Source organism: Hemitrygon akajei, chromosome 9 (genome assembly GCF_048418815.1).
Source record: "Hemitrygon akajei chromosome 9, sHemAka1.3, whole genome shotgun sequence".
Taxonomy (NCBI): Eukaryota; Metazoa; Chordata; class Chondrichthyes; order Myliobatiformes; family Dasyatidae; genus Hemitrygon; species Hemitrygon akajei.
The window spans coordinates 59,880,400-59,894,393 of NC_133132.1; the positions used below are offsets into that span (position 1 = coordinate 59,880,400).

The following is a 13,994-nucleotide window of genomic DNA, read 5'->3' on the forward strand; positions in this document are numbered from 1 at the left end:
GATATTACAGGAAAGATAGTAGGTTGGCTGATTGGGAAAGAACAGGAATAAAGAGGGCCTTTTCTATTGGGCTGCCAGTTACTAGTGCTACTCCACAGGGGTCAGTGTGAGGATCGCTTCCTTTCATGTTATATGTCAATGAGTTAGGTGATGAAATTGGTGACTTTGTGGCCAAATTTGTGGAAAAACCAAGATAGGTGGAGGGCCAGTTAGTTTTCTGGAAGCAGGAAGTCTGCAGAAGGACAGATAGTTTCAGCGAATGGGCGAAGAAGTGACAGATGGAATGAAGTGTAGGGATGTGCATGTCTATTCACTCTGGTAGAAGGAAAAAAGGATCAGACTATTTTCTAAATGGGGAGTAAATTCATAAATCAGAGGTGCAAAGTGATATGGGAGTCCTCATGCAAGATTCCTTAAAGATTAGTTTGTAAATCAAGTTGGTGATAAGGAAGCTAAATGCAATATTGCCATTCATTTTGAGAGTACTGCAATATGAAAGTAAGGATGTAACGCTAAAGGCTTTAAAGGCATTGGTCAAATTGCACTTGGGAGTATTGTGAGCAATTTTGGGGCCCCCATCTAAGAACGGATGTGCTGGCTTTGGGCAGGATCCAGAGAAGATTCAGAAGAATGGCCTCAGAAATGAAACGATTAATGTATGAATCATATTTGATCGCCTTGTGTCTGTACCTGCTGGAGTCCAGAAGAATAGTGGAGGCAGGGAATCTTATTGAACCTATCCAATATTGAAAGGCCTAGATAGAGTGGATGAGGAGAGGATATTTCCTTTAGTGGGAGAGGCCAAAACCAGTGAGTACAGCCTCAGAATAGAAGTACATCCCTTTAGAACGGTGATGAGTAGAACTTCTTTAGCCAAAATGTGGTGAATCAGTGGAATTCATTGCCACAAACAACTGTGAGGACCAAGTGAGTTAAGGTGGAGTTTGATAGTTTCTTGATCAGTGGGGGTGCGAGGGTTAGGTGGGGAAAGCAGGAGTGTGGAGTTGAGAAGGGTAAGAGATCACCCATAATGGAATGGAGGACAGACAAAATGTGCCAAATTCTCTTATGGCCTATTGGGTTGATGGGCCTATATGTGAACTGTATTGCTGTATGATGCTGTAACTGTTAACTGGTCTTTCTCCACAGGTACAATAGTTCCCATCTCTGCACCTTGGATAATTCAAGCCGCATTTGAAAATGGTATTATAAAACGTCAATTTTCGGTCTATGTTTCATTGCCACTTGAAATCCAAACTCCACCTGTCCCAAAAGATTCGTCAGTTCAATTATTCATTACTTCATCAAAGATTTATGGGAGGTGAGATTTGTTGTTGTTGACACTGTTGAAGCATTTGTGCATTGTTTTCCTGAGAGCAGTACACTCAGATGTGGTCAGACTGCGGTGAGCAAGCTGGTCACACGGGTAGAGATCTTGACCGGTACTAACAGTGTTAAGAATGATTGGTGCATCTCTCATAACCTACACTTCCATTTCTGAGGCCATGGCTGCTCTCCACACTGACAGCTTCAGGTGGAGCATGGATGTGACTGACACATGAGATCACCTGACATCATCCCGCAATAAAGATTCTGTAGTTGTTAAATGATGTTGCTGTAATTCCTCTCAGATTGTCCTATTAGTTTTGAGGCCCTTGTAGATGCAAACATTACTTGGATTGTTGCTTTTCAGAAATTGTCACGTTAACCACAGTGAATAAATCTAGCTAAACACTTTAATTCATCTTCATCTTATCTAAATAAAACATTATTTCATTGACAATCAATAATGCAAGAAACACTGCCTTTAGGGCAAGAGAAAGATTTAAAGTAACAGGTTGGAGACTTTGTTAGAACTGAGAAAGTGAGAAAGCAAATTTCAGCAGTAAAGAATGTGGGGGAGGGTGATAGGTGGAAGGAAGGGAATTCCTCTGATGGGGTGGAATGATGTTGACGTTAAAGGGCTGCGAAGTTTCCTTGATTGTGTAATGTGTTGTTAATATTGTACAGTCTGGGTAATGTTGTATAGTCTGACACACTGGTATCCCCCATAGACCAAAGCTAATTGCCTCAAACCTGCCGACAAGTACGATACTCACTTCCTTTTTATAGAGAGTGAATGTCAGTTCAGAAAGATTCAATCAAACCACCCAATCAGTGAACATCAGGCCATGGTCTCCCATACAATCACAGACCTCTTTTCCTCAAGAGATTTTCCTGCCACAACTTCTAACCTTGCAGTGTCCCAACCTTGCAGAGCGCCCTTCCACCTGCTACCAAAGATCCACAAGCATAATGTCCGAGATCCACTGCTTCAGTCTTGTCTTACCTCAACTTGCTTCTTCCTACCTTGAGTCCAATTTTTCTCCCCTGGTCTAGTCCCTTCCCACTTGAATCTCTGAAACTTTGGAATACTCTGCTACCTCAGCAGTTTCCAATTCCATGGTTCGAACTGGTTCATCTACACCAGGGATGTACATTCCCTTTACTTCTCCACCCCACATTAGGAGGTTCTGATCATCCTCCTTTACCTCCTCCAGTTCAACCAGATGCTCAACCAGTTCCCCTCCAAAAACACACTCACTGCCCAAACCTGTCTTCACATTCAACGATCTTTCTATCAGCTCCACTCACTGTCTCCAGATCAAATGTTTACCAATCGGCAATCACACACTGCCCAAGCTGTGACTGCTTCGAGAATTTCATCCCTGTTGCAGCCAATTTCCACTCTGCTCTCCCTGTCACATTGTCCATCTCTGACTCCTCCCTTCCTGTTCTGGATCTCTCTGTCTCCATTGCGGGGAATGGACTAGCCATTGACACCTACTACAAACCACAGGCACCAGCAACTGCCCTGTTTATAGTTCTCTAAACCCTGTTGCCTGTAAGGACTCCATTCCATTCTCCCAATCTCCACACCATGCCTTCCTGTCTAATACTGTGGACAGAGCTCTTACCACATCACATTTTTCAGCACTTGTTCCCGGCTTTCAATGCCTCGGTGCTTTCTTAGACACCTCATAAATACTGTCAGTGAAACTGCTTCCACCAGTCTTTTCAGCAATGTATTGCAGGTTGTAGGTTTTACACTCTCTGAGTAGATAACAACTCCCTCAGATCCCATCTAAATCTTTTACTCCTTAGCCTGTATCTATGTCCTCTAATTTTATCACATCCCCTCAGATCCTCAACACCCCCACCAATAAGTAGAAAATATTGCTGCACTCTATTATATCGATACTCCACGTAATTTTATATACAGATCCTCTTCAAGTTATAGTAGAATTGTTTCTCACCAGAACAGTTCACAAGTTGGAACTATAGCTTTGAACTGAGTTTCCACAAGGCAGAAAGTGCTCGCCGAGATATGTTCTCCCATAGAAAAGGTCAGAAGCAGTTTAAATTTCATTTTCCCATTCCTAATAATAAAGCTGATATTACCTAATCTATCTCGAGCCTATCTGCTTGGGGAAGACAGGCTGATAGTTGTAATTATAAAGAATTATAAGGGATATAGATCGGATAGGCTGCAGGAATTTATTACCTTTGTCAGAGATGAATAAAATTAGAAGGCATACATTTAAGTTAAAGGGTAAGAGATTGCAATGGAATCTGATGTGGAACGTTTGAACAGCATGTCTCTAGATGGGATTCACAAAATGGTTGCTTGCTAAAATGTGTTCTTGTTAGTTTTGATGTGGCAAAATTCCATCCAGTGTCAAGAAGTCTCCTTCTACCCTGCATCAGCTGAGAAATCCATCCTGCAGATTTCCCAAATAGGCTGTACATAATTCAAAATTCATTAGTCAAGAAGGATATGTACCCGCATGCACCCTTGTCCTCCTCTTGAAGGAAGACAGGCCTATGTTTTCCTGCATCTCCTCATAAGTGAAACATCCCCACACAGGCCCTCTCTACTTTGCAGCCTCTCTAGCAGTATCACATTTTTCCTAGGTGCCGAGGTGTCCACATTCTAATGTATGTTCGTTCCTCCCTTCCACTAGCTCCAACAACATTCTCACGTTCCTTCACAGTTTCTTTCAGCATTTTGAAGGGATTGCCCCATTCTCAACTCACAGGTCTGCTCTCCCATCCCTGCCTACTGCTGCTCATGTCTGACAATTTCCCATGCAACTACAGGAGGTGTAACACTTGTCCTTTCACCTCTTCCCTTCCCATCGTCCAAGGACCCAAACAGCCTTCTGACAAAGGGCAATAATGCACTTGCACTTCTCCCAATCTAGTGTACTACACTTGGTGTTCACAATGTGGCTTCCTCACCACTGCAATAACCAAGCACACACAGGATGCAAACTTTGTGCAACAATTGAGCAAAGGATCCTGTCACGAGTCCTACACCAAGTAACTCCCAACAGAGGGCAGCAGTCATACACAGGAAGGAGGTTTTGAACATTGTACTCTTGGAGTTTATCTGACTCAGGGGAGGATGATGAGGATGGTGACGAAAAAGACGGAGAGAGTGAGAGAGAGAGAGAGAGAATGAGAATGAATGAATGAATTCAGCACCTCCAAATAGGGAGCAATCTCTGATTTTTATTGTCTAGTACTGTCTGTGATCCAAGCCCAGAATGGGCATTGCAACTTGAGCAAACAGGAAAGAGTTCATTTAATTTAATGCTATTTTTTTCAATATTTATGCCGAATTAGTCACTTTGTGACTGAGCAGGAAAATGAAGAGTATGGAAGACTTGCCAATGAACTCAAGAAGAAACTGGAAAACGACCACCATTCTTTTTACGACAGTAGTATTTTCATTGTTAGGTTCAACAAAGCTGGACGCGTGAAACTCTGTTTTATTGGGAAATGAAACAGAATTGTTCTCTCAGAGGCTCTAATACTTATAGATTTCAAACAGTGAGATGTGCTCAACTCTGTTATCACCTTTAGTAGTTTCCTTCCTGGAATAACATGCATTTTGGTGTCGTAATGAAGTAAAATATCTCAGGGTGATTTATACACATTAGATTTAATTCGGCATGTCTGCCATTGTTGGGGTTTTCAACAAGCCTTGTGTGCTCTCATGGCAGTTGTCAGTTCCTACCTCCCACCCAGATGCCTGCAAGTACAAGGAACTCACACTTCACTCACAATTTACTAGTTGAAACATAGAAACATAGAAAATCTACCGCACAATACAGGCCCTTTGGCCCAGAAAGCTATGCTGTACAAATTACCTAGGGTTACCCATAGCCCTCTATATTTCTAAGCTCCATTTACCAATCCAGGAGTCTCTTAAAAGACCCTACCGTATCCGCCTCCACCACTGTTACCGGCAGCCCATTCCACGCACTCACCACCCTCTGCGTAAAAAAACTTACCCCTGTCATCTCCTCTGTACCTACTTCCAAGCACCTTAAAACTGTGCCCTCTTGTGTTAGTCGTTTCAGCCCTGGGGAAAAGCCTCTGACTATCCACATGATCAATGCCTCTCATCATCAAACAAAGGGTCCAAGATGAGACTTTCTTTCCCTTTCATGAATTGTATTTTGCATTCACTGCAAATTACAACTAATTATTCTGATGAATAATTCAGTCATTCTAATGAATTATTCCCACCGAAGGTCCCTACTGATTGTCTAGTGCCCAGTAGTCCTGGTTGTGGAGCTGTGTCTCCATGTCACTCCCTGGATGAAATATGTTGGGGAATCACATGGTCTTCCACCCTCACCTTAACCACACATTCGGCTTTGATACTGACAGATCCAAATGTTCTAGATAGAGGAGGCTGCTGGTCTATTTAATATTGTTAATAATTAACTGCCCTCTGAATTCCAAGTAATTTCCCAGTATCCAGGGACTATCAGTTCTGCTGAGAAACTACACTGGACAGTAAGAGAGAAACACTTACTCAGCCAATAATAGGAAGCTCCATATTTAAACTTTGCTGGTGAGAAACCTGGGAATCTGAAGAAAGAGCTATCAAGGCAGAAATATTTGTTCAAAGTCTCCACACGGCACAGTTGTATATGGGTGGGTGACTCCTCTGGGTAACAGAATTGATCACTGAGAATTTCCCTTTCCTCTTTAAATAATTTGAGTACTTACTGAGACTGAGATTGTTCTGAACACAGATACAGTGACATTCTATCTTCACAATGGGACAGATTCTCTGTGTGTTCACCAAGCAGAAATCAAAAATATGAGAAGAGCTGACTGGAAATGGGAAGTGCTGGGTGCACAGAGCACTGAGGTTGTGCTGGATGAAAACCTGGATGTGTCAAATGTGGGACTATCGGTCTCACTCAGAGCTGGTTCCAGGTAGAAATATAAAATTGTAAGTTAATGCTTAAACTGTAGAGACTGTATTTAAACCAGTTATAAACTATCATAGTTGTTACCACCTGATCTTCCTCATTCACTTTGCTGTCGGTTGAAATATAATGGAATAGAATGTGTGAAACACTGGGTGCTGCAGATCAACTCATTTAGGGGAGACACCTGTTCATGGACAATTGATGCTGTTAACAGGACAACTGCTTTCAGATCTCATTAGGAAGCTAATAATCAATTGTTTTTAGAGTCTTAGTGTTTTGCTTTGCATCTTGCTGGGAATGTATTCTCACTGTGAAATAAAGAGGTGATGCATCACAACACTCGGTCTCCATTTCAATTCATACTCAGAAACAGAACTGGTCATTGGTCATATCATTAGATCACAGTTAGCAGCTGGCAGTGCAGGGAAGTGACATGATATGAAACACAATTGAGGAGACGCATAATAATGTTAGCCTCTACTGCATGACTGGTGTACAAATGTGAGTAAGTCTCTCTGGTTTTGTAAACAGCTTAGTGAGATCATACCTCAAATACTGTGACTGAAAACAAAAAAAAAAGTTGTTTTCATGAAAGTTCTACAGAAAATAATGGAGACACTGAAATACCAAATGCATGTTCCAAATTGGCAGTGGCCTTACGAGAAAGGAGGACCTTCTGTTGGAGAATGAAGCAGTCCAAGTGACAGGAGTGTCAGTGGGGATCACTTTCAGACCAGTAACCATAATTCTATTAGTTTTTAAATCCTCATAAGGATGAATGTAGTCATCTACAGTGTATGTGGAGCTACTAGGGACAGGTGAGGTCTTAAGTTAATTGTTCATACCTGTATTTTCTGTGGAAAAGGACTCAGAAGCTAAGGAATTAAGCGATATGAATAGGATGTCTTGGAACTTATCTATATTACAAAAAAGTAGATGCTGGTGATCTTAAAGCACATTAAGATGGGCAAATTCATGGGGCTTATGAAAGCATATCCTAAGATCATAAAAGTTAAGAGTGGTTCACTAGTCCTAGATTGGGGCAAGGTAAATTTGAAGGCATTAGATGTGGACTTGCAAAGGTTGACTAGCAGAGACTGTTTGCAGGGACAGCTAGCAGGTGGAAGGCTTTTAAAAGTGAGATATGAAAACTTCAAGACAGCATGAGGACCTATTGGAGAGAAATGCAAATTTGGCAAAGAGCCCCAGTTGATACTAAGGCTCTTGTCAAGAATAAAAGAATATGACACATATAGGCAGCTATATAGGGTCGAGTGAAGGCGTTGAGAAGTACAAGAGATTGATGACTTCCCTAATGAGGAATATCAGTAGGGCTTAAAGAGATCATGAGGTATATCTGGCAGTTAACATAAAGAAGAATCCTAAGAGTTTCCATAAGAAAACTAAATGCCAAAGAGAAACTAGTGGGAGAATAGGTCATCATAAGGTCAATGCGGTTATCTATATGTGGAGCCACCAAGGATGGGTGAGATCTTAATTTAATAATTCTTACCTGTATTTACCATGAAAAATTGCATGGAGGGGGTTCCGGTGAAGTCATCATCGAGAATGGCAACTTAAGTCACTAGCTCTTCCAGAAAAACGCGTTTTAAGCCCCTTTAACCCATCAAATATAGTATTTTTCAAAAGTATTTGAACTGATAAGAGGGGCAAGAATGGGGAAAAAGAATTGAAATTTAAAAAGAGACACTGTGGAGCCTGCAGCCGAGAGGAGTGCAGCGAGCAGCTCTCCTACCTGACCGTGTGCTAGTGAGGCAGACGCTGTGCCTCGTTCAGGAGAAGCGGTGAATATGATCGAAATTTTGAAAGATATAAGGAAGTTCTAAAAAGATATAAAACAGTAGCTACATGATATTAAGTCAGAGCTCGCCAACATCAATCAAAAACTAGCAGTGGCAGAGACTCGAATTGAGGAGGTGGAAAATCGTGTTCAAAATGTGAAACAGATACTGAGTGAGACGATAAAAATATTAAATCAACAAGAAGGTAAACTGCTTTACCTGGAGGGAAGATCACGTCGGAAAAATATCAGAATATACAACGTTCCTGAAGGAGTGGAGGGCTTGTCTATGACGGAGTTTGTCGGAAAGTTGCTGCGGAACATACTGGAGCTTCCCTCGACTATCGAGCTGGAAATTAAGAGAGCGCATCATGCGCTCATCCCGAAGCCTACCCGAGATAGAGCAGATAAGCCACGCTCAATAATAATAAAATTTCTTTGATACAGTACCAAGGTGGAAATTCTACGACGGGCCTGGAATAATAAGAGGGTGTTTTTAGATGATAAATTAATATATTTCGACCAAGATTACCCCCCACGGTCCTGCAGAAACGTAAAGGATACTCTGAAGTAAAGCGAATACTAAAGCAAGAAAGGGTTAGCTTTCAAACTCCGTACCCTGCTAAACTTCGAGTGTTTTATCAAGATGGGATCCAACTATATCAGACAGTGGGGGAGGTGACTACAGACATGAAGGCCAGAGGGTTGCCCGTCAGCGTGATCAAACCGAGGGAAAGCCTGGCAGAGGAATTATCCCGCTCTGCTTGGGAAATAGTGCAAGAATCCAAAAGGCAAGATGTGGGAGGAGGCCGAGAGAAGTATATCAGGAAGAGACTGGGAGTTTTCCAAAGACAGCCTTCACCCCCTCCAGAAGAGACATAAGGTTTGGCTAACTTTAAAAATGTTGAGAAGCTAAAAGGAAGCAAAAGTAAACGGTGATATACCTATCTCGAGAAATACTTATAATGTGGATTTTATATTACTTAGTTGTTATTCTTTAATCGCTCATTTACTCCTTTTTCCCCACCAAAATGAGAATATATATACGTGTGCAACACACACAAAATGCTGGTGGAACGTAGCAGGCCAGGCAGCATCTATAGGGAGAAGCACTGTCAACGTTTCGGTCCGAGACCCTTCGTCAGGAATAACTGAAAGGAAAGATAGTAAGAGATTTGAAAGTAGGAGGGGGAGGGGAACATGCAAAATGATAGAAGACCGGAGGGGGTAGGGTGAAGCTGAGAGCCAGAAAGGTGATTGGCAAAAGGGGTACAGAGCTAGAGAAGGGAAAGGATCATGGGACGGGAGGCCTAGGGAGAAAGAAAGGGGGAGGGGAGCACCAGAGGGAGATGAAGAACAGGCAGAGTGATGGGCAGAGAGAAAAAAAGGAGGGGGAAAAAACTGAATATATCAGGGATGGGGTAAGAAGGGGAGGAGGGGCATTAACGGAAGTTAGAGAAGTCAATGTTCATGCCATCAGGTTGGAGGCTACCCAGCCGGTATATAAGGTGTTGTTCCTCCAACCTGAGTGTGGATTCATCTTGACAGTAGAGGAGGCCATGGATAGGTCTTCTCCTATCATTTCGCATTTCCCCTCCCCCTCCTACTTTCAAATCTCTTATTATCTTTCCTTTCAGTTAGTCCTGATGAAGGGTCTCAGCCCGAAACGTCAACAGCGCTTCTCCCTATAGATGCTGCCTGGCCTGCTGCGTTCCACCAGCATTTTGTGTGTTGCTTGAATTTCCAGCATCTGCAGATTTCCTCGTGTTTGCCATATATATGAGTGCATGTAATATATATGTATGTATATATGTGTGTGTGTGTGTGTGTGTGTGTGTGTGTGTGTGTGGGTGTGTGTGAGTATATATATATATATAGGAGGAGTGCACAGGGAAATCTTTTCTGTGTAATGGTTCACTGACATTTATGAATACTGCAATGGGGGTCCTCAACTCACAAGTAGGAGGGGTTATCCCCCACAGCTAGATATTTCCTCTAGCTCAACGCAGGGTCATCTACCAGAGACCTCAGCCTTGGAATCACACATTTGTTGCCATTTTTGTTATTATTTGCGTATCTTGGTCCTTATTTGTTCAGGGAATAGATCGATTAAGTTTTATTCTGCTAATTTCAATGATACATTGACAGATAAATACAGATGGCCAAGGACAAAGTAAAATTCATTTCTCTTAATGTCAATGGGCTATTAAATCCAATCAAACGTAATAGAATTTTATCCAAAATGAAAAAGGAGCAAGCCCATGCAGTATATTTACAGGAAACTCATTTAAGTCATAATGAGCATAGAAAACTAAAGAGAATGGGCTTCACTAATTTGTTTTTCTCCTCATATAAATCAGGACATAGGAGAGGAGTTGCTATTCTTATCTCAAGTAAGCTAAATTTTGAAAAAGTATTTGAAATGGGAGATAAAGAGGGCAGATATATTCTGGTAAGGGGGAATATAGATGGAAATTCAGTTACTCTATTGAATATATATGCACTCCCGGGATGTGATATTGGTTCCTTTCAGAAAATTACTAATATTATGGTAGCAGAAACAGAAGGTCTCCTGATATGTGGGGGAGACTTAAATTTACAATTACAACCAAACTTAGACTCTTCCAATAGAAAAACCTATGAAACAAAATCCTTGCATAAAAAAGTTAATACACTTTTTGAGGATGTTGAATTAATTGATGTATAGAGGGACCTTTACCCCAACAGAAGGGATTACACTCATTATTCTGCTCCCCATTCTGTATATACAAGAATAGACTATTTCATAACATTTGGAAAAGACAAAGACAAAATAAACACCTGTGGAATTGGGACAATAGATGTAAGTGACCATGCACCTATATATTTATCTGTTGATTTTGTCCTACAACCAAAGAATACTATTTGGAAACTAAATTCAAGTCTGCTCAATGATCCATACTTTATGGAACAAATTAAAAAAGAAATTGGTCTCTACTTAGAATTTAGTGATAATGGAGAGGTTTCACCTCCCATTTTATAGGATACTCTGAAGGCAGTCTTAAGAGGGAAAATTATAGCGATATCTTCATATAAGAAAAAAATAAGGAATAAAACATTAGATGAATTACAAAATGGGCTGAAGGAACTAGAGAAAAACACAAATTGAATTTAGCACAGGATACATTAGGGGAAATTTAAAAAATTAGGAATGTAATTAATAGTTTGGCTATGCAAGAAATCAGGAAAAATTTAATGTTTCTGAAACAGAGACATTATGAAAGTGGATCAAAGTCTATGAAAATACTGGCGTGGAAACTGAAAAAAAGATAGCAGAAAATACAATTCATAGAATTAAGGAACCAAGAATAAAAATAATAAAAAATAAGCTATGTGAAATTCAGGAAGCTTTTGAAGTGATTTACAAAACTCTATATTCCAAAGTTCCAGGGGGAAGCATAACCCAGATTGACACCTTCTTGAATTCTCTAGAGTTACCCACTTTAAGCAAAGAACAAAATAGAACGATGACTGCTGACATAACTGAAGTTGAATTAAAAACTGCAATTAGTAGGCTTAAATTAAGCAAGTCACCAGGATCAGATGGGTATACAGCAGAGTGGTACTAAGAATTTAAAAATGAGTTAATTCCTGTTTTACTCCCCACACTGAACTGGGCTCTAAAAAAGGCACAAATGCCACCCAGTTGGAAGGAAGTGATAATCTCAGCTATACCGAAAGAAGGCAAGGATAAAATGGAATGCGGGTCATTTAGACAAATATCCGTTCTTAATGTAGATTATAGATGACTTACCTCCATCATGGCCAAACGATTAGAGGAGTTTCTACCCATACTGATACATAACGATCAGACAGGTTTTATACGACAACACCAAACACAAGACAATATACGAAAGACACTTCACATTATGGATCAATTACAAAAAAATAAAATCAAAGCAATAGTGATAAGCATGGACGCTGAAAAGGCATTTGATTCGATTAATTGGAATTTTCTTTCCAGAGTTTTACATAGATTTGGTTATTTATCAATGGATATTTATCAAATAGTCTTACCCTAGAAAGGGGCACGAGACAGGGTTGTGCATGGTCACTGCTACTCTTCGCGTTATATCTAGAACGATTAGCTCAATACATCAGACAAAATGAGAATATCAGGGGAATTACTATTAAAGGGACAGAGCATAAATTGGCTCGTTACGCGGATGACATTTTGATCTATCTAAGGCAACCAACGTACTCTTTACCTAAATTTACCTACCTTTGAACAATATGGGCAATTATCAGGATACAAGATCAACATAGATAAAACCCAATTACTTTTATATTACTATAGGCCACCAAGAGAAATTGAAGGTAGATATCCCTGGGCATGGCAAACAGAGTCTTTCAAATATATGGGCATCATTATGCCAAAAGATTTGGCAAAATTATCAGAATGTAATTATCAGCCTTTATATAAAAAATTAAGGAAGATATGACAAGATGGAACCTGATTCCTTTTTTCAGTCTCAGTTCGAGGACTGAGTCTATTAAAATGAATATACTGCCCAGACTGTTATATTTCTTTCAGACCCTACCAATAGAGATTAATCAAAATCAATTCAATGAATGCAACATGATGTTATCAAGGTATATTTGGCAGGGTAAAAGGCCTAGAGTTCGTCTCAAAACTTTGCAATTAGCAAAGGAAAAGGGGGGATGGGGCCTACCATCTCTTAGAGATCATTATTTTGCAGCACAGTTGAGAGCTGTGATAAGTTGGTGCAACCCATCATATGATGCTCAATGGAAAAACATTGAGGAGCGGGTACTTCCCATCCCCATACAAGCAATTTTGGCTGATAACAACCTGCAAAGGTACATAAATACTATTGATAAGCCATGGGTGAAATTGACTCTTAATTTACTAATTCTTACCTGCATTTACCATGAAAAATTGCATGGAAGCCAAGGAATTAAGGGATATGGATAAGGATGCCTTGGAATATATCCACCTTACAGAAAGCAGGTGCTGGCAATCGTAAATTGGAGAATGGGGAACAAAAGCTTAACAACTAACATTTTCCATTACGGCTTTCCAACTGGCAGATATGTGGGCGGGCAGTCGATCAATCGGGAGGGGACGAACGGCCGCCGGGATGTTGGAGCAAATTCTCGGGCCCAGACACGGGCAGCTTCTGAAGAACTGGATTCCAAATATCACTACATGGGGAGCTGTGGCTGGTGTACTGCTGGTCTACACTACAGATTGGAAAGCTATAGTTAGCTGTATCCCATGTATAAAAGGAAAATTCAAGAGTGATTGAAGATTATTGACGGATTTAAGGGAATAATCTGACCAAGTCCGATCATGTGCAGTTTTGGTCACCAAATTACAGGAAGGATATTAATAAGATTGAAAGAGTGCAGAGACGGTTTACAAGGATGTTGCCAGCTCTTGAGAAACTGAGTTACAGAAAAAGGTTGAATAGGTTAGGACTCTATTCCCTGGAACGTAGAAGAATGAGGGGAGACTTGATAGAGGTATATAAAATTATGATGGGTATAGATACAGTGAATGCAAGCAGGCTTTTTCCGCTGAGGCTAGGGGAGAAAAAAACCAGAGGACATGGATTAAGGGTGAAGGGGGAAAATATTAAAGGGAACATTGGCGGGGGGGGGAACTTCTTCACACAGAGAGTGGTAGGCGTGTGGAATGAGCTGCCAGATGAAGTGGTAAATGCAGGCTCACTTTTAACATTTAAGAAAAACTTGGACAGGTACATGGATGAGAGGTGTATGGAGGGATATGGACCAGGTGCAGGTCAGTGGGACTAGGCAGAAAAATGGTTCGGCACAGCCAGGGAGGGCCAAAAGGCCTGTTTCTGTGCTGTAAGGTTCTATGGTTCTACTGGAGTTAGTGTCACTGGATGATA

The 13,994-nt window shown here is 40.9% G+C and overlaps 1 pseudogene; it reads left to right on the forward strand.

The window, feature by feature from the left end:
• The first annotated feature begins 13,217 nt into the window (after positions 1 to 13,217).
• Positions 13,218 to 13,385, forward strand: LOC140732784 (cytochrome b-c1 complex subunit 10 pseudogene; annotated as a pseudogene).
• The last annotated feature ends 609 nt before the right edge of the window (positions 13,386 to 13,994 follow it).